General features: G+C 40.5%; 1 protein-coding gene across 2 annotated transcripts in view; it reads right to left on the bottom strand.

Moving 5' to 3' along the window:
- The window catches only part of SLIT1 (slit guidance ligand 1), a 3022655-nt gene that overhangs the window by 2619023 nt on the left and 381492 nt on the right, over positions 1–22140 (bottom strand). The gene's annotated exons all lie outside the window — the stretch shown is intronic.

Raw genomic sequence — 22140 nt, 5'->3', positions numbered from 1 at the left:
CTAATCATTTAAGTTGCTCTTAAATTGAATGCTGTCATTTGTGCTTGGTTTCTGATACACAGTTACTTTCCTTACTTGAAGTTTCTGTGCAAAGTATTTTATATACAGATATATGTATTGACAGATACATAGATATAGATACTACAGATATACAGATATAAATGTATATTCATCTCTATCTATAGATATATGACTGACAGGTGTGCAAGATCGGCAATCTCCCTTTATCCCTTTCCCTTTAGAATTGTGTATATATAACTAGCAGGTTTGGGGGGAGCAGGGGAGTTTGCCCTCCTACAAAATAATATGCTATTTGTTTATTTTTTGTTGTTGAAAGAATTGCATGCAGCAGTGTTCTTTCTTGGTGCATTTATGGTAGCATGTTGATGTTTGGTTTGTCGACCTTTTGCGGTCGATATTTCCAACACTGACGTATGGGTAACTCGACTAAAGTGAGTAGACCCATAAATATATATACATCTAATATATACATAAATACAGATGAAGCATATCTAGTCATCCTTTCAGGTGACTGAAAAAGCAATTAGTAGAATTTGTATGTCAAATTACTGGTTTTAGTAGTTACAAGTCCTAGATTGTACAACAGTGGGGTAAGGAAGTTTGTTCCTTACTCACTGTTGTGTCATTTCGGAATTGGTATAGACTCATAGATTGCGACTAGGCTAACAACTAGGGAGAGGGTGTCCTTCCAAGCTTAACAAGTTTTCCCGAAAGAATAATGATGTCCTGTATTTAAGTAGCAGGGGATGTGGAATACAGGGGGGGCATGCCCCCCCCCCCAAAAAAAATTGATGTTTAAAAAAAAATGTATGTTCATTTTTAGCCAATTATTTTGTGTTTGGTATTGTGATCATGCAATGGAAAGTAATAAACTCATTTTTTATATATATATATATATATATATAAATAAAGGTGTGTGTGTGTGTTGCGTATACATAGGTATAACGGTCAATGAAAGAGAAAGTACAGTTGTGTAAGCAAGCTTATCATAACAGTGGATGTTTCAATGATTGCGGCAGCAGTAGCCTGAGCTATATGGATTATATCCAGCCAGCTTCCAAAACTTTCAAGGCACTTTTCACAAGCTAAACCATTAGACAGCTTCAGCTGAGCTGACTAAAAGTAATATTTGGGTGACAAGGCCTTCCAAGCTTTCATGCCAACATAGCGACAGAGGTTAAAGCCCTGAAAGGACAATTCCAGAAATATAACATTGCAGATCCACATCCTGGCATAAAAACTTACAAAAATAAATGCACTGTAGAGAAAGATGGAGCAGCTACTGCATAAGTGATCATTCAAACATCTATTGTTATAGAAAGTTCACTTGCACACCTGTACTATTTTCTTCATACAGCTCACTGCTAAAGTAGTCTAACCTATATGATGAATTACCATAGCTTAGACAGACTGGGAGGAAAAAGAATGAGGGTCCAGGAGAATGGTCCTAGCAAAGCTTGTCCTAGACCTGGAGAAGGAATTTAGCATATAGTGCTCTGTACAAGCGTGTACAGAGGAACAAGTTGCTGCTTCTAGAAAAGTTCTACAATCTAACCCTTTCCAAAAAACTGTAGGTGAAGCCAAAACCCTGGCAGAGTGAGACTTGACCCTGTCTGGAATTGTTTTGCTGTAGTGTGTATAACAAGCTGTTCAACAGAAGGAATAAACTGTTGCAGAAAAGAGGAAGAACCCAGGATTAAAAAAACTCCCTCACCAGTCTCAGTAAAAAGCTGAGATGCCGCATAAAATCTTCCAAAGCTAGTTACGAAAACAAAATTGCCAAAGATTCCAAAGACAACCACAAGGCATTCTATAGCTATGTCAAGAATCTAAATGGCAATACTCAGATCTGCTCTGAGCTACAGCAGAATGGCACTAGATGTACTGATCCCAGGGATATTGCCAATATCCTGGCAGATAGATTCAGTGCCAACTTCACCCACCTCTCACCTCTTAAAGGGCCCATCTCAATACCAAAAGAATGCCAAATTCCAATAATCATGGCCACTCAGGTAAAAAATGCACTCTCCAAAGCCAAGAATACAGCATCCATGGGACCAGACAACATTCCGGGCTGTGTACTGCATGAACTACAAATTGAACTGGCACTTCACCTATGTGTCATGTTTAATCATAGCCTCACATCAGGCTTCATGCCCACAGAGTGGCACACAGCGACAGTCATCACACTCCACAAGGGGGGCCACAAGGCCATGGAACGTATTATCATGGAATTTATAAACAAAGACATTGGCAACCTTCAAACACTGGACCCCACCCAGTTTGGGTTCGTGAAGGGCCGATCTTGCCCCCTGAACCTGATCGACTTCTTCGAATCAGTCCCCAGAGCTGTGGATGAGGGTAAGGTGGTTTACACAGCCTACTTGGACCTCGCCAAGGCTTTTGACACTATCCCCCACTCTGGAATCATAGATAAACTTACTAAGCTGGGCATTAATCCCTATGTCACTCAATGGGTTGCAAACTGGCTTACTGACAGAACACGCACTGTAAAAGTAGCCGACTCCAAATCCAGCTCCAGACAAGTGATAAGTGGTGCACCGCAGGGTTCTGTCCTGGGGCCACTCTTGTTTGGCATCTACTTCTCTGAAGTACAGGCCAACACTAAGGGACTCTGGCTAATAAAGTTCACAGATAACTGCAAGGTGGGAGCCATTACTGAATCCCCAAATGATGTGGATATACTACAAAAGGGCCTTGCCGAAACAGATTCCTGGTGCCAGAGTCGTGGGCTTAAGCTAAATGCCAAAAAATGTATAGTTGTCCCCTTTGGGAAAAAACACATACCTGTGAACTACCACATAGGTGGCAGCACACTAAACACTGAAACTGTGACAAGAGACCTAGGGACACAGGTGGACAGTGGTCTCACCTTTGATGACCACATAGCCACAACAGTTAGAAAATCCTTCTACTTGGCACACCTCATCACTAAGGGCTTTTCATCCAGAAAAAAGGAGGTCATTGTCCCTCTGTACTCATCCCTCATTAGACCCATTATAAAATACAATGCCCCGTTTGGTATGTACCTCACAAGACATCTGCAACAACTAGAAAGGCCACAGAAATACCTCACAAAAAGAATCACAGGCCTAAAGCAGATGCCTTATGCTGACCGTCTAAAGAAACTCCAGCTATACTCTGTCACATATCGCCTATTCAGAGGTAATCTTTGCCTAACATACAAGGCCATGTCAAACCCAGAGTTGTTGGACATGCTATACTTAAAGAAATCTCAATCCCTTCGAGCCTCATGCTCCAGGGATCTTAACCTTGTCATCACGATGAATAGAACATGCTGGAAGGATAGGTTCCTGACCAGAGACTCCCCATACTCTGGAATAGGCTGCCCATACATGTCAGGCAGTGTGCCTCAATGGCCCTCTTCAAGAGGAAACTTGACGATTTGATGGGAGATAGGAAATTCACCCCAGGGATCACATCAGTAGCCCTGATAGACAGGGGTCCAGGAAAGTAAATATTTGTGGGAAGTAACAGCCAGGGAATTATTATGGCTAGGATTGTATAGGCCCTAGGGCTGATAGCCTAGTACCTACCTATGAACCTATAACAGTATGAGAGAACTATTTTGAAAAAGTAGGTTTTGATTCAGATTGTCCTTTTTTCTTACCATCACAAGAAATGAACAACTGATCAGAAGTTCTGAAAGATTTTGATGTTTCAAGAGAGTACCTGAGTTGTGGGTGGGCATTCAAGGTATATAATATCCTTTATGGTTCCTTTTTAGGTTCTGGAGAGAAGACAGGGAGATAGAAAGCTTGGCTTAAGATGAACTTGGACACCACTTTAGACATACATGAATGATTAGTTCTTACGGAAATCCTGTCTTTGCAAAAAAATGTGGTAAGACTTGCAACTCAGATAATTTAATTACAGGTCAGAGCAATTAGTAAGACTATTTACCAAGTTGGCCTGATAAGCTGGTTCAAATAGAGAAAGAGTTTGTTTATCTAATACAAAATTAAGATCCCAAGGAGAAGCCACCTGTTTCCTAAAAGGCTTCTTATGAAACACCCTTTCCAAAAACATTATGACATGAGATTGCATTAAAAGAGGGGGACCATGGGGAGATAAGCTGAAATGGCCGGCAAATGAAGCTTGATTGAAGGGGTAAGACAGGCAATAGGATAGTAACTCAAACAAACACTGTAGAATCAGAGAAACACTATCCCTGAATGGATGTTGGTGCTTTTCTTGCCACCAACTAGAAAAGTTTTTCCATTTACTAATACATGATTTTCCAGTAACAATCTTTTTTACCTCTGTTAATAGCAGCTGCACATCCTCAGAATAAAAGGTGCCTAAAAGTTATTAAAATTCTGTCATCTATACTGTCAGTTGTAGTTGTTTGGGGTCAGAATAGATCAAATGCCCCTAGTCTTGTATTAGTGTAGCAAGTTGTGTTTAATTACCCATGACCACTTCTAAAAGAAGGGAAAACCACTTCTGCCTGGGCACTTCAATGATCTTTAGGGACTCCACCTGAATCTTCAGAAGTACAGTTGTCTAAGTAAACTTACCATAACAGCAGATGTTCAGATGATCACTGCTGCAGTAGCCTGAGCTGTGTGGGTTATATCTTGCAAGGGTATAATAGCTGGCCAGCTTCCAAAGCTTCAGGATGCCTTCAACATGCCCAAATCATTAGTCAGCTCAAGGTGAAAGACAGATTTGGTGCCAAGCCGTTCAAAGCCTTCATGTTAACAGAAAGAGGGAGGCAGATCCCTGAAAGGACAATGCTAGGAACAACAAAAAATAAAGCTCCACACCCTGGCAACAACAACACACCAAGAAACAAGGGGGGGGAGTGGAGGGAGGGAGTGGCTACTGCAGCAGTGATCATTCAAACATCTATTGTTATGTTAAGTTTACTTGCAGGAATGTAATTTTATTCATAGTGGTCACTACTGCAATAACCTTAGCTATATGGGTAGATTACCTTAGCTAACTACATTTGGGAGGTGGAAGAAGAGTCCAGGAGCCCTAGGGGAATGGTACTAGCAAAGCCTGAATTGGACCTAGAGAAGGAATCAAGCTTATAGTGCTTTGTACAGAGGACTCTTTCTAATAAGCCATAGATGAAGCCAGTGCTTATTAGAATGGGACTTGACCCTGCCTGGAATAGTTTTGTTGTGATGACTATAACAAAAGATAATAGCCTTATACAACCATTTATAAATAGTCTGATTTGACACAGGTTGTCCATTCTTCTTGCCTTGAAAGGAAAATAAACAATTGTTCTCAAAGAAACTCAATGTATCTTTCAGCTTTTCCTGGTTAGGGGTCGCCACAGTGGAACTCCGGTCCGCTAATGATTGGCAGTAGATTTTTACCAAGTTGCCAGCCCTGACGTACAACCTTCAACGAAGGTACGCTCATTCACGCATGTCTCCACACAGAAGACGCTTTAGCTGAGAATCAAACAGGACAACATCTTACTGTGGGGCGACAACGCTACCGCAGCACCACCACCGCAGCTGTTCTCAAAGAAACTCAATCCCTATGGAAAATTAGGTAGAGTTTGTCGCTCGTCTGGTCAGGGTAAAACAAAAGAACATTCATGGGTTCAGTTCAAGCAGCTTTATTACACACAAACACATCAGGAATGAGGCTTTGTAACTTAAACTTAAATAAACTTATAAACAGACTGACTACCACGCTCATGCATGTTAACACTCTGGCTGTTCTCTCAAAATGGCACTGCTGCCTGCACGTGACTATTTATATGCACGTGCTTACATATGGAAATGCTTCTTAAAGGTACATACGCACATGCTCTGTTCTACATCCTTCCTCTTTGACAAATGAATCATATACGAAATGACATGCAATTATGCAGAACAAATTCTTTGACATGCAATCATACAAACACACATAAAACAATCATGTCCAGGTTGCTGTGTATTTTACACAAGGTCTAGAAATGCAACCTGATCATGTAACATAAAAGTCAGAACTGGATCTAGCAACGGGGACTGTTTTCAAGGAATGTTCAACTTTTGGGACATCATCAAGAACGGGAATGGATGCTGAGACATGTTCTTCAGTATGAACATTGTCAGGATTGCTCTGATATCTACAGTGTGTATCACAGGTACAATGCTGCGATATTGTTTCTGATACAGGAAGATGATGTCTGCAGTTTCTCCTGTATTCTATACCTTCAGATTCTACTAAGTAGGATTTTGGCTCGGCACATTTACCTCTCACTTGACCAATTCGATCAAAGCCTTTCACCATTTGCATCCTCACTGTCTCTCCTTCTTTTAACGGACGAAGAAATTTGCTCATTTTATCATAGCTGGATGTCTAAGAAGAACACTTCTTAAAAACTTGGACTTTGATTGCTCTGTTGTTTTTAGCATTAGGCACCAACAAACTAGAACTGATAGGCAAGGTTGGTCTGGTTTGCCTAGATAGAAATCTCTGAGCATGCAAGCCAAGTAGGTTGTTACAGGGTATATTTCTGAGATTAAGTAAATTCAAGAAGATGTCGGTATTGTCATGCTTTGACCTCTCTAGTAACTGCTTTGCACTCTCTCCTGCAAGTTCAGCAAGGCCATTTGACTTTGGGTATTCAGGACTACTAGTAACATGGATAAAGTCCCACTACTTTGCAAATCTCTGAAACAATTGACTGGTAAACTGAGAACCGTTGTCAGAAATAACTTTGTGTGGACTACTATGAAATGAAAAATTACGTTTCATCTTAGTACTAACAGCAATGGAAGTTAGATTAGGTAGCAAATCAATTTCAAACCAATTTGAATAAGAGTCTACCACCACTAAATAATGCTGATTGTTACACTCAAATATGTCCGTGGCTACTGTTGACCAAGGTAGTTCAGGAATTTGGCTTGGCTGAAGTGGTTCTTTTTGCAAATGCGGCTTAGTACTGTTGCAAACTGAACAAGAAGAAAGTATTTTATCCATGTCGTTCAATAGAGAAGGCCAAAATACTAGTCCTCTCACCCTTCTATTGGGAGAATCGGAACCTGGGTGGCCACGATGCAAAATCTGAATGTATTCACATTGTAAGGAAGTAGGAACAACAACTTTTGGACCTTTCAAAATTATACCATCTTCCAGCAGCATCTCATCTCTGTATGAAAAATAAGATTGCACTTCTGGCGGTACACAGGATTGCTTTGATGACCATCCTACATTGATGAAGTGGTTGAACTTTTGCAAAATTGGATCGGTCTTTGTGTGATCCCTCAACTTATCAGGTCTTGTGGTAGAAAAATTACGCACTTCCATTATATCACAGTCAAAATTCTCTGCATCAAGCTGTTCCATGGTACTTCTGGGTGATCTGAATAAAGTATCAGCCAGATAAAGAAGTTTACCTTTTGTGTAGACCATTTGAAATTATATTTTTGCAATATGGGCATCATTCTTTGTAGTCTTGCTGGAGCTGAAATCATAGGCTTCTTTAAAATAGTGACTAGAGGTTGATGGTCAGTTTCTATCTGGATAGCTTGGCCATAAATATAATCATAGGACTTTGAACATGCAAACACAATTGCCAAAAGTTCCTTCTCAATTTGAGCATACTGCATCTCAGTTTGGGCAAGAGTTCTAGATGCATAGGCAACAGGCCTGCCCTCTTGAAGAATAACTGTACCAAGAACAAACTTTGAAGCATCACAGGAAAGAACTATTGGTTTGTGGACATCATAGTATTGTAATGTAGGCGGGTTGGCAATTTGCTGTTTGAGGTTATCAAATGCTCTCTGGTGTTGTTCTAACCATGACCAGGCAACATTTTTGCATGTCAGCTCTCTTTAAGGTGCTGATAATTCACTAAAGTCATGGGTAAATTTGCCCAAACAGTTAACCATACCAAGAGAACACTGTATAGCTTGGATGTTGTCTGGAGCTGGCATCTCTAGAATGGTTACTTGTTTAGAAGGGTCTGGTCATAAGCCTGTAATAGTAAATAAATGACCTACATAAGTAACTTCTGGTAGACTGAATTTATACTTCAGAAGATTGAGCTTTAAATTCACTTCATCTGCTCTGTCCAGAACTTTCCTGAGGTTTCTGTCATGCCCTGCTTCACCATTCCCTCCAACCGGTAAATCTTCAACTATTACTGCACACGGGTAGCCTGAAAAAATGTGCTACATTGCATGCTAAAAGACTTCACTGGCAGAATGTATTCAGAATGGCATCCTGAGGAATCTGTATCTACCAAACGGGGTGCTGAATGTAGTCAGTAATGAAGATTTGCGATCAAGCATTACTTGCCAAAATGAACTCTTTTCATCTAAGGCAGAAAAAACAGTGACATTTGACTTAAGGGCGGCAATCTCCTTGACTGTACGTATAGGATGATGAGGTCTTTTTAATGCCTTGTTCAAGTCCCTTGGGTAAATGCATATCCTGATTTCATCTGAATTTTTCTTATGAACAGCTACCATAGAAGACACCCACTCAGTTGGTTCTGTGACTGGACAAATCACATCTTGCTGCACTATTTTGTCTAACTGGACCTTGACTTTGTCCTGCATAGCTATTGGAACTCTCCTTGCTAGTCTGACCACTGGACTGACCTCTGACTTTACTTTCATGGAGTAAACAACTGGAAGTTTGCCTAGCTTGTCATCGAAAACATCAGCATATCCTGACAGAATAACATCAGTAAAGCTGGAACTGGGACATGTGCTTACATGATGTACTTCTTTGGTAAAAAAAAAAAAAAAAAAAGCAGTTTCATTCTCAAACTGTCTCTGAGACCTAACAATGACTGCACAGATCTTCTGACTACGTAACATTGCAAGATGTAACTGTTCCCAGCCGAAATAGCAAGAAAGCAGTACTGATGAAGTTTATTTCTCTCCATTTTTGGATAGCTCGCTGTGAGGACACACAACATTGGCATTCAAGTAATGTGTTCATGAATGCACAATGGCCACACAAGCACCATGTCATGTTAGACAGATTAGAGACATCAGGTGCCACGGACTCCTGCTCCACATCACTGGTGTCTGTCCTACGACGCTTCCTTCTTGGATCTCCTGGACGATATGTCGGCTCAAACTGATATCCTTGACAGGAACTCTGTTGTCCTTGAGAACTCATGCCGGCAGTGATACTATGGGATAGAATACACAACAAGCAGAAAAACTTGTCATAATTGGCCCTCCAAAGAATAAAAAAGTTTACCCTCCTGCATTATGTCATACATGTCACATCTGCTGCATGGCGACCATAATAAGCATTGTCAACCCACTTGATTCAGGATCTTTATTTTTGTTGTTGTTGTTATTGTTTCCTTTCCTGTTTTTTCTTCCCTTTTTTCTTCCATCCTTATATCATCACTCGTTCTCTTTCCTCTTCACACTTCCCTCCCCTCCCTTTCACCCTTCCCTTCCCCTTCCTCCGTCTTTTCCTTTTCCTTTCCCCCCCTTCCCCTCCCTCCCCCCCCTTCCCTTTTATCTTCTTTTATCTTCTTTTTCTTTATATTTTTATTCTTTTTCCCCGCTTTTTCTTTTTTCAGCCTCTTTAGGATGGGTACATATACATATATACATCCTATTATGTGACCATTGTACAATATATACTACCCTTATATTGCTTTTCCTGAAGATTCAACATGGTGACAGAATGACTGATTACATTTAAGCTTTTAATTTTTGTCAGCATGAATAGGATACATCTTTTTATACTATGAGATGGAGACATGATAGCACACCCTCACTAAGCCTCTAAGTCTTGGAGATTTGTATCTAGCATATTGTATTGTGGTATTCTATAGTAACTGACACTTAGATGTTCAGCATTTTAACATTTCCTTATTTGGTCATGACTTCCTATTTAGCCAATATAATATGCTAATGGCTGATTGTTTTGACTAATTGTTTTATTATTATGTGATTTATAGAGTATATAAAGATGGAGAGAAGTTGTATTGTTTGTAACCTGATGAAGCGCACGTTTGATGTGCGTGAAAGCGCTCGTTTCTTTTATTAATTAAATCAGTTGTTGTTTTATTTCGTGGTGGTTCCAGTGTCTTTTTCATTCATAATTGGCCCTCCAAAGAATAAAAAAGTTTACCCTCCTGCATTATGTCATACATGTCACATCTGCTGCATGGCGACCATAATAAGCATCAAGCACATGCAATGACACTCAAAAACGTTGCATCTGCTTCAAGTTAGCACATCCAAGATTGTGTACTAGCACACCATTGCAGGTATACTACTCCTCAATACATTAAAGATTCCAGTATGGTTCTACGGTGATATGCTGAGGCACTGTCCTAAGTGCGCCAATATAGCTGACAAGCAATCCAGCTACAGATTGCAAGTAGAGCTTTGCACAGTAATGCGCCAGACTGTATATGCTTCAGGTTAGGTTCATCATCTGCCACGCCATCTAAAAGACAGTGCAGAAGTACTGGAACACCTGAGGAACCACGGCCACCAAGCATGATTCCAGTACTGGTTTAGCATGGCCATGAGCTACTTTAAAGCCAGGCTGTCTGCAACATGTCTTCCACCACAATTTTAGTATGAAGATCCCTGAAACTAAGGCAATGAAGAATTGATCAATCCAGAGAGACAAATGGATGCCGGCGAGTCATGAGTAAAAAACCTTTATGCATTGCTACTGCTGCCACAAGCCCATATCATGAAATGCAGAGACAGATTTGGCAAATATGGTAGTAACATATCAATTACCACACCAGTAAAATATCCATATATTCTTTGGCCTTTAGTAATACTTGCTAGTAGCCTGTTTACAGTGCTACTGCCATTCAAAGCTTCAGAGTTTTGGTTCAAGCATTTGTGATTCATACTAGGTGCTATCACATAGGTAATGTGAGCCGTAGATGGCAGGATTAGCATACTTTTATTTTATTACACTCAGATTCCAGCAAAATATTCTCCCATTAGCAGCTGTTGTGCGTGAACAGACTAGTACTTCGCAGACCTTCGTCCCTGTATCCATTTAGGTCTCTCTGGTCACTCTCTCAGATTCGGTGGCAATATGGATTCGTCCCTGTATCCATTTAGGTGACTCTCTCAGATTCGGTGGCAATATGGATGGAAATGTTCCAACAGTCTCTCCTGCATGTCTTGTTGATGTGGCTATTGAGACTCTGGAGCATTTACCTCTTGTAGCCTGATAACCCTCTACCACCTAGGAACAACTTGAGACATGCATTAACCTTAAGAACCTATAGTCTTAGTCCGCGCTTCTCCCGACAATATTACTGGCAGTGAGAATGTTGGCAACACAATGACTACATCTCAATCACCCCCCCCCCCTGTATTCTGTCTCTGAAAGTGTTTGCTGGACAGTGGTAAAAATGGATTGCAAGCAACAAATAGACCCATGGCATGCCACTTGTGTCCATGATAGACAGGGTCATCACACGCTAACATGTCTGATCTTAGGCATGCTTGTAAGCCCCTCTGGGCAATACACTGAGTAATTAACAATTATTATTTGAATATAAAACATCACAATTGGCTTAAAGCTAAAGCCAAGAATACAGCATCCATGGGACCTGGACCCGACTATATCCCTAGCTGCATCCTACATGAGCTACAAAATGAATTGGCACAACATCAGTGTGTCCTGGTCAATCACACCCTTACTTCAGGATATGTCCCTAATGAATGGTGCACTGATGCAGTCATCATACTCCATAAAGGGAGAGCAACTACAGACCTTGTCATCTCTCACCCCATTAGCCTGACGAGTTTGGTATGAAGCACATCACCAGTGATCTGCCTGACAAACATAGGCAATCTCCAAACTCTTGACCCCACACTGTGTTTGTCAAGGGGTGATTCACAGTCTGGTATCCTTAATACACTCAATAAACTATGCAGCAATCATTAAATCACCAGGTGGTTTGCCAGTTGGTGCATAGACAGAACCCACAGTCTGAAAGTTATGAATTACACGTCAGACTGTCGACCACTGATGAGTGGAGTCCTCCCACGTGGCTCTGTCATGGGCCCTCGCCTGTTCAGCATCTACTTCTCAGAAATAGAGTCCAACGCAGAAGGAATCTGGCTGACAGTTTGCAGATGACTGCAATTTAGGAGTAATTATCAACTCCCCAAGTGCTGCAGACATGCTACAAAATGGTCCACTGTGACAACAATGACTGGTGTCAGAACCATGGCCTACAGCTGGAGAGGACACCAAAGTAACTCACAAAAAGGATCATAGGCCTTTCACACATGCCCGATATGGACAGCCAAGAAACTTCTGCTGTTCAGTCTCTTATCATCTACTTGCAGGTGATACCTGCTTACAAAGCAAGATGAGACACAGCCCTATTTGAAATGCTACACCAAAATAAATCCCAATGCTCCCAGGACACACAGTCCTCAGAAGATGATGTTATTACAGCAATTAACACAGCATGCTGGAGGGACGGGTTAATTGCCCAAAGACTGTCCATACTCTGGAATAAATACCTTGAAGTACACAGTGTTACATCTCTGCTTTCAGGTACATAATTCCTTCAAAACCACAGAAAGTCTGCCTCCATTAATGCTTCAATGTTGCTACATTCAAAACCCTGCAGAAAGCGAAATGCCGATTGCTCAATTTTACGCTTCTGGGATGACATTTCACTGCAATTCCAAAATTTCTATACAGCCCAACATTGTTTATATCTGTTTTTAAAAACATAATACAAATACCATCCCAGACATGACAAACCATACACCCTATCACCTCGACCAATTATGCATAGTACTTACAAATGTTACCATGGCCCGAACAAATGCGCCCAGTTTGCTTTCTGTCCACAGTATTTTATCGGGTCCAAATCATTTGACACGGTCAATTATGCTTCCACAAAAAGCTATTTGTTGCTTTAGGGTTTCTTACTCCAACCATGCTTACCACCCCAGCAAAACAATGACCTTTACATAACAATGCACAAAAAAAAAAAGAGACAAGCAAAATAAAATAGTTTGGCAACAAACATAATGTTAATGCACAATCTGCACCTAACCCATAATGGTTTGCAAAGCAGACATCCTCTTCTTTATGATCACCAAGCTATCACACTATTTTTAAAATGTATGCTTCCATCTTGAAAACATTTGCTGTACCTCTCAACCTCATTTCTCAAAATGGAGCATCACTACAACACATAATGCAGAAGAAATGGCCAACATGTGGAACCCATAGTAACAGCTCACTACCAACTAGCTAGGTCATGGGAAGGTTAAAACATGCTGATTTTACATAAAAAAATGGTTGTTTTTGGGTTTACCATGAATATCACCAGTGCTTTGTTAGTAAACAAAAAGCTGTTGGTATGCATATGTTGCGTGCAGGTCAACCCCCTCCCACATAGCCTAATCAACACAGAGACATTACTGTGTCCAATTTGCCTATTTCTCCTAAACTGCCATAAACACTGATCATAACTCACAGTGTATATACTGCTTTATTTGTACACTGATTACAGAATTTTGGATTTAATTTAAAATGTTTATATCAAATTTTCCAGTCACAACCAGTATGACATTTGCTACACACAGCAATACATTACCACAATGAAAACAGACGTAGCATTCAAACTTGCATGAGTTACAAAATCACATGCATTGAAACAGCATTAAACAAGACATTTACAGAAGATGCATCTGTCCAGTGCCACAATGTTTTCCTTCCTGAATACATAATGCAGACCATGCATATTCTGCTTGATTCACCTTCGTGAATGTATTAACTTTGAATACATAATAACATTATAACCACTGTTGTAATACAACACCTGTTACAGCGTTTGTTTAAATTTATAGCCAGTAAGCAAAGATACATAAAAGATGAACCAATGCCAAAACCACCCAGTTCCCAACTGTTAAACCACAAAAGGCCACTGAAAACTTCAGTCAGTACAACCCACCAATATCAGTTAAACTGCATTCTCTGCTTAAGTACAAGTCATCTGAATAATTCCACATCAAAGACATCTAACTAATTAAAAGGTTGTTGCTAGCAAAAAAGTTTATATTCAAGTAATTTCTCTACAAATTCAATATCTGCTGCCAGGGAACAATAAATTGCCCATGTTACGATAAAATGATAAGCTGTTAGTATTGCAATAGGGAATGGATGCCACAAACTAACCCCCCCCCCCCACCAGCTAAACACACTGTCAAACCTCAGCATATCCACAGGCTACGTGCCCATACAATGGTGCACAGCAACGGTTATTCCGCTCCGCAAAGGAGGGGCCACAACTGACCCTGGTAACTAGTGCCCCATAAGCCTGACTAGCCTAGTCTGCAAGGCTATGGAGTGCATCATCATGGAACTCATTAACAAAGACATTGGGAACCTCCAAACACTTGACCCAACCCAGATCATGTCTACTAAACCTGGTTGACTTCTTCGAGACAGTCACCAAGGCCACAGATAAGGGAAAGGAGGTTCACACAGCCTACCTTGACCTCACCAAGGTTTTCTACACCACTACCCATTCAGGTATTATGGAAAAACTCACCAGCCTGAACATAAACCCCTACGTCATGAGATGGGTTGCCAACTGGCTTACAGACAGAACTCACACGGTAAGAATAGGGGGCTCCAGGTCTGACTCTAAACCAGTCACAAGTGGTGTCCCACAAGGCTCGGTCCAGAGATTCCTACTGTTAGGCATATACTTCTCAGAAGTAGAGGCAAATACAGGAGGACTACGGTTAACCAAGTTTGCCGATGACTGCAAAGTGGGAGCCATAATTGACTCTCCAGCTGACATGAACATCCTCCAAAAGGGCCTTACTGAGAAAGACACCTGGTGTCAAAGTCATGGCCTCAAGCTAACTGCCCAAATATGCATAGTCATCCCATTTGGGAAAAACAAAACACCCACGAATTACCACATAGGTGGCAGCCCCCTTAATACAGAAGAGGTAATAAGAGATCTGGGGACCCAGGTAGATATTAATCTCTATCATATTTCCAAAGTAGTTAGGAAATCCTTCTATGTGACCCATCTAATTAACTAAAGGGTTCGCATCTAGAAATAAAGAGGTTATAGTGCCCCTCTACTGATCACTCATCAGACCCATCATAGAGTACAATGCCCCATTTGGGATGTACCTCACAAGACACTTCCAACAGCTGTAAAGACCACAAAATTACCTCACCAAGAGGATTAATAGCCTCAAACATATGTCCTTTGCAGCCCAACTGAAAAAACTCCGGCTGTACTCAGTGCCATATCGCTTACTCAGAGGTGATATCTGCCTGACTTACAAAGCCATGTCCAACTCAGAATTGATGGACATGCTCCACCTAAAGAAGTCCAAGTCACTGTGAGCCACGTGCTCTAGTGAGCTAAACCTCGCCACAACAATAAATAGAACATGCTAGAGGGATAGATTACTGTCATATACTCCTCATGCTTTGGAACAAAATTCCTAACTACATTAGGCTGAGCCCCTCACTAACACTCTTCAAGAGAAACCTTGATGAGTGGATAGCTAACAGAAAATTCACCCCTGGGATCACTTCATTGGCTCTGCTTTCCAGAAGCTCAGTTAATTAATCAATGGGGCGATGAAAGCAGACACACTCTAGCTAGGCTTATAAATGGCCTCGGGCAGATGTAAAACAGGTCCATGGTTACTAGGCATCTTATCCAAAGGAGAAGATACTCAAGACTGCAGCACTCTACCCTCAAAATCCAACACAGTATCAGCAATCCAGCTACATGCTGTGGGAATAGAACCCACAGCCTTCTGCATCTATACATATGCTTCCTGATGTGCTACTAACACTGCTTTCAAATTCTAAACAGACAACAGTGATACCATTTGCCAAGGAAAACAGTTGCACATTTTGGGCAGAGGGTTCAGGCTTGTGTTTCTGTGAGCTATGGTACAGGGCTTAAGCGCAAGGAAATTACTAAATACCTGCTAACCTAAATTCCACACCACAGCTACTGCAAGATGGAAGAGAAGGACATCTGTGGTTATGGTAAGATTTTTCAGAAGTATCCTTCGTGTAGCCAACAATGCTTGGGTGTTTCCTTGCTAGCACAAATCCACTGTTTTCAGATATACTCCTAAATTTGTGCATCCTTACCTTTAGCTTTTAGTGTTTCATCTACAGATTGTGTGCCTACTGCCTTTGATGACTACATTGCCTAGGTTACAGTAAAAAAATAACATTGCAATAGGGAATGGATGGCAACCCAAAGAAACTAAGACAGTCACAATTGCAGCACCCAACATTAGAGTACAACTTACGATTTCCTATCCATCTGCAAGTTGTGGTAGTAGAACCCACAGCCATATGCATAAAAAGCAAATATACTACCTGATGTGCTGCTACCACTGCTTTCAAGTGCTGTAGCACAATCAATGATGGCCATATGCTAAACAAAACAATTACACATTGAAAACAGATTTCACATCAAGACAGTGACAAAATAATGGCAATGCAAATACAATCAGAAGGAATTCAGAAGAAACTGCACAACCTACAAGCCCTGTAGAGAATACAGAAACATCGGATTTGTGACATTACACAGACATGGTTTAAAGCCACAGAATGTACTCTGTCAGTGCAAGGCTAAATTGCTTTGGACACATGTAGACCATGAGGCACAAGAGACTGGGACACAAGGTGGACATGTGTCTAAATCTTGATTAGCAGCAAGTATTCTTCAATATTTTTCAAACCAGATGACACCCTGGCATTTACCCACATGCAAATAACTGGAGAGTGTCCCTTACCATATCTGGGCAAGGTCATCATCTATGGCACAAGAAATCACAGCTCAATATAGGAATGAATGCTGATTATCATCTGCTGTTAAAATCAAGTAAAAACACTAACACCCTATGCAAAAACTGAATAAGTTTTGCAAGAATCTGCCAATGCACAAATGATAATATGCTGATTATTAGTCCTAGAAAATCAAATGTAATGTTCTTTGGCACCCCATAATAGCTTGCAAAAACTCTGCACCTGACAATAACTGACACATCAGGCAATATGCTGCCTGTAGTTACAGAGCAAAAAATATCCAGGGATCACATTGGACCCTACTCTCTTATTAACAAACCATACAGACAATATTAGCAGAACCTTAAATAACTAAATTTATGCTACAAGCTCTCATACCTTCTCACCTCCAGCATGTACACAACCAAAGCTATAAACATACTTATCCCAAAAACTGAGCATGGGCTCCCTTTAATAGCTCTTCACTCTACCACAAGTACAAATAACACTTGTACTGTTACTTTTACAAAGATCTGTAGATTTGCATTACTTGCAGAACCAAATATGCATCTTTGCTATTTCCTCCAATGCTTCAAGTAGCTACCTATTAATGAAAGAACAACCTTGCTACTTGGTTCAAAGATATAGAAAGTATTAAAATGGGACTTTGTCTACCTCTAAAATCCAAACTACATATTAAACAACCAAACTCTTATCTGAGAGACAGTCAGGAAGATGGCTTAATACTTATCAGACCATGTTTCAAGATAACCACAGGAAAACATGCATTCTAAAAGCTGGATTCAGCAGGCTGGTATAATCTCCCAGGAGTAGCTAGGGAGCAAAGCAATCTGGAAGCATTCAAAACTAAATTAATAGAATAACTGTTGTGTGATACCAGATGCCTGTGCTTTTGTGACAATGGCTAGTCAGTTCTTGATGTTAGAGTGAATGGTTAGCCATTGCATACCATGCCTATGCCAAAACACACCTGCACTACAACTGTACAATTATAACACGAGAATACTATGTACTATAACTTCTTACTTTTACCTATGATATATGTACACTCGTATGGTTACTCTGCATGTCTTATTTGTAGTACTGTCTCAATATATTGATACATATTTTATTTCTATGTATCACTGTATTAATAGCCATTGTATTTTGTGCCAGCTAGTCCAGGCTGTGCCTGGAAAGGGTTTGCTGAACAGACCACCTACCTGGTTAACTTCTTCTTCTTGTTTTGGCATTTTCCCGGTTAGGGGTCACCTGTCCGCTTATGATTGGCAGTGGAGTTTTATGGTGTTGAGTTGCAAGCCCAGTGCCCAACCTTCCATGGAAGGCACACACACACATGCAAGCACTCTCTCCTAGGGACAATTTAGAGTATCCAATCCACCTACAGCATGTCTTTGGGATGTGGGAGGAAACCAGAGGAAACTCATGCAACCACAGGGAGGGCATGCAGACTCTGCACAGAAGGCACCCCAGCCGAGGATCGAACCAGAGAACCTCTTGCTGTGAGGCGACAATGCTAACCGCTGCACCACCATGGCTGCCCACCACCTACCTGGTTAACAAACTGAAATAAATAAAACTACAATAAGCCAACCATGAAGAGACCAAGACATTCTACAACACAGATGCCCTCAGGTGGAGTAAGGTGCTTGTTTTGGTCTGTATTACTAGTGGAGTAACATGATTTCATATCCAGAGCTCAACATGGTCTGTCAGTGTCAAGATATCATTGAGGGTAACTTTAAGACCATGCAACTTGATAACAAGTCTACCCTGTCACTCACATAAAGAATACAGGGCTTACCATTCACCTCACTAACAAAATTTAGCCTGTCTTTCCTGCAACTAACTTGCTTCAAAGACTGGCAATGTAACTTCCAAAAAGTGGGACAGACTGCCTTGACAACAGTTTTAGATATCCTAAGCTTTCATGTCTAGTCTATTTTACCTTACTGTAATAATGCCAGCATAGCAGATACATCAGAGTATCCTCCTTGATGGGTCCCTGGTTATTTCTATAATAATAATAATAATAATAATAATAATGGAGAAAATTGGAGAAAATCTGCATTGATATATGTATGGTAAATAAAGCCATCCTGAGGGAAAGCACTTTGGATGACATTATCATTATGTTGAATGGTGCTACTGTTTTTAGCAAATTGGATTTGAAGGCAGGTTACTACCAAATGGGAGTTGAATCATAAGAACAGAATAACAACTACATTTTTAATCACAAAGGTCTTAGAAGATACAGGAGTTTAATTTGGGTTGTAAGATCAGTTGCAGAAATTTTCAGATGTATAATACATTTTATCCCAGGCATTCTGAATGTTAACATTTTCTTTGACGATGCAGCCTGTGGCAAAACACAGAAACAATGATTCTATAAACCGAGTTTTACAAATATGCTAATAATTTTGACATTAAACTGAAATGCAAATTTAATACATAATTTCTCAAGTTTTATGGTATTATATGTTCAAGGAAAGAAGGGTCACCAAATCTAAAAAAAGTTAAGGCAATATACAACATGTCACCATACTGAAACGCAAAAGTAGTAAGATGTTTCCCAGGCATGGTAAATTACAATCCCTTGTACGGGTAGCTCTTTAAATGATAACTGCCTTTCAAAGGGGTTTAAGATTAGTAATTTAACAATGTATGTAAATAAAAAATGTTAATATGGTGTGTTTTATTTTTTATGAACACACAAGTTTCTTACTTTACTGTTCGCTCTCTCATACACACACGCAGGCACTTCTAAAGTCATACACACACTCTCATAGGTTCATAGGTCAGTACTAGGCGAACTGCCCTTGTGAGACATTTTAAGCCTAGCCAGTTATCCCCTGTGAGATTCAAACCCTGTACCTTGTGTTTGTAAGGCAAACACCTTAACTATTAGGCCACCCTCCCAACCTGCATTCCTTTACCGTTCGCTCTCTCATATACACATGCAGGCACTTCTACAGTCATGCACACACTCTCCATGCATTCCTTTACCATTCGCTCTCTCATACACACACGCGGGCACTTTTACATTCATACACACACTCTTTATGCATTCCTTTACCATTCGCTCTCTCATACACACACGCAGGCACCTCTAAAGTCATACACACACTCTCCATGCATTCCTTTACCGTTCCTCTCTCATACACACACGCAGGCACTTTTACATTCATACACACACTCTCCATGCATTCCTTTACCGTTCGCTCTCTCTCATACACACACGGAGGCACTTTTACATTCATACACACACTCTCCATTACGATCTTACAAGCCATTATTTTACACTCACTAAGCTGTTTAGTGAGTATAAAATAAGAAAAAAAAAATAAACAGCTTAGCGAGTGTAAAATAATGGCTTGGAAGTTTGTAATCACACAGTCATGCACACACAAAACTTCAGACATCACAGGGCCATAAAGAAAAATGGTTGCTATTGGCAGCCAAGACCACGTGGAACAGCTGGCAAAGGAGCATCACAGGAAAGGAAATTACATAAAAAAAAAGAAGTACAGGGCACTGAACAGATTACAAGACGGCACAACCACTACCCATATTGAACAGGAAATCTTTAAGGTAGTCAATGGTACTGCTCTTTAGGAAAGTTAGAGAAAATAACTTCGGAAAGAAGAAAACGTTATAGTAATAATTGCCACTGGCAACTAACACCACGCAGAACAGCTGGTAAAGGAATGCTGCAGCAAAGGCAAATAAATATAAAACAGTACAGTACTAAAGGGCCGCAGTTCAATACCAAGTGCATACATGTATCCACAACAATTTTTTGGTCGGCATGACCCAAACAGGCAATGTTTAAACTTTTTTGGATGCACGTGTGAACTGAGGCAGAACAGCGACCGAAAAGCCAGGAGAAATGCAGATGCCACGTTAAAGAGAAACTGATACTTTGCAGTAAAACAATGTGCTTCTACAAAAACTGTCATACTCACCAGTAAAAATCCACAAGGGAAGCTGATGCAGAAAGAGACTCACACAAGGTTCCAATAGGGAAGTAAAGCGTACTGGAAACACAACGCTAAAAAGAAGTACCCTACCTCCTAAACTTGTATTTAAGCACTAAAAGGCTGGGGCTAGGACAAGGGAGCCATGACATCACAGAATGGGTGGGTCTCATTGTTTTAGTTAGAATCAGATGGCAGCCGTGGTCATGTCACTTTGGGGGAGGGAACTGGTTAAAAAAAAAAAAAGGACCTGCACTGCCTGGCCTCGATGATGTCAGTAATTGGGTGACTCCAGCAAGCTTTATTCAAATGCGAGAGAATCATTTTGTAAACCATCACAGCATGCGAAGGTAGGCTTCTGTTACAGAAGTAAAGGTAATTATAAAAATTGTAAATGCTTTATTGTTGTTGCTTTACAGAGGACAATGTAAATATGGAGGAAAAGGGCCAGGAAGTTGAGGAATGCATTAGAGAAACCCATTGTAATCCTTTAATGGAGGAAACAGAGTAGTTTTAAAACAGTTTTTTTAAACAGTTTGTTTTTAAATGTTTGAGTTAAGACAATAACTTGTATCATGTGATTACTTGGTATACATATTTTAATTACAGCACTGGTGAAGGTAACTTATCTGAAGAAGTCTTTTTTTTTTTTTTTTTTTTGTAAATATTTTTATTTATTTCCAAAAACAAGACAACATGAATGCAGGTTATTTATGACAGTGAAGTATTTACTAATTATTTAAAAAGGTAGGCTAAAACCTCTAAACAGATATCAAACATTAAAACCAGGGGTGGCTCGTGGCATCGGACTGCCAGACTGCAGCCCCCTCATCTAAAAAAAAGAAAATGTACCTTTTTTTTTTTTGGTTTACTTTTTAAAAATTAGTACTTTCTTTCTTTGTGACAGTCTGTTTGTCTCCGAGTCTGCGACTCGGAAGTATGTGCATGCACACTTTAACCGCCTCGGGTTGTGGCGGTTTTAAATAAAGATTGTTTTTGTTTTGTTTTCATTGCAGCCTGGGGGACTAATTAAGGCATCATTGTGATGCCCAGCAGTCTATGCGGTTCCAAACCGCATAGAATTGGAAGGGGCTCGGACTGCGATGTCCGCAGGCACATACATGACGTGCTTGCTGGGCTAAAGGCTGCTGATTGGTTGTCGCTCTCTTCCCAGGCTTTATGTGCTGGGAAAAGAGCGAGAATCAAACAGTAAGCCAGTTGTGGGATTGATTCGATCGTGACTGAGTCAGTCACACAGGAAGGATTTTAACGCCAACGCCGAATCCGATACTTATTAATTTGCCATTGGATTTTTTTTTTTTTTTATTTTGCTGAAGAACAGAAGAAAGAAGTA

The sequence above is a fragment of the Protopterus annectens genome, chromosome 14.part0 (assembly GCF_019279795.1).
Source record: "Protopterus annectens isolate FY-2018-M chromosome 14.part0, PAN1.0, whole genome shotgun sequence".
NCBI classification, from domain to species: domain Eukaryota; kingdom Metazoa; phylum Chordata; order Ceratodontiformes; family Protopteridae; genus Protopterus; species Protopterus annectens.
This window is presented reverse-complemented; position numbering and strand designations above follow the sequence as displayed.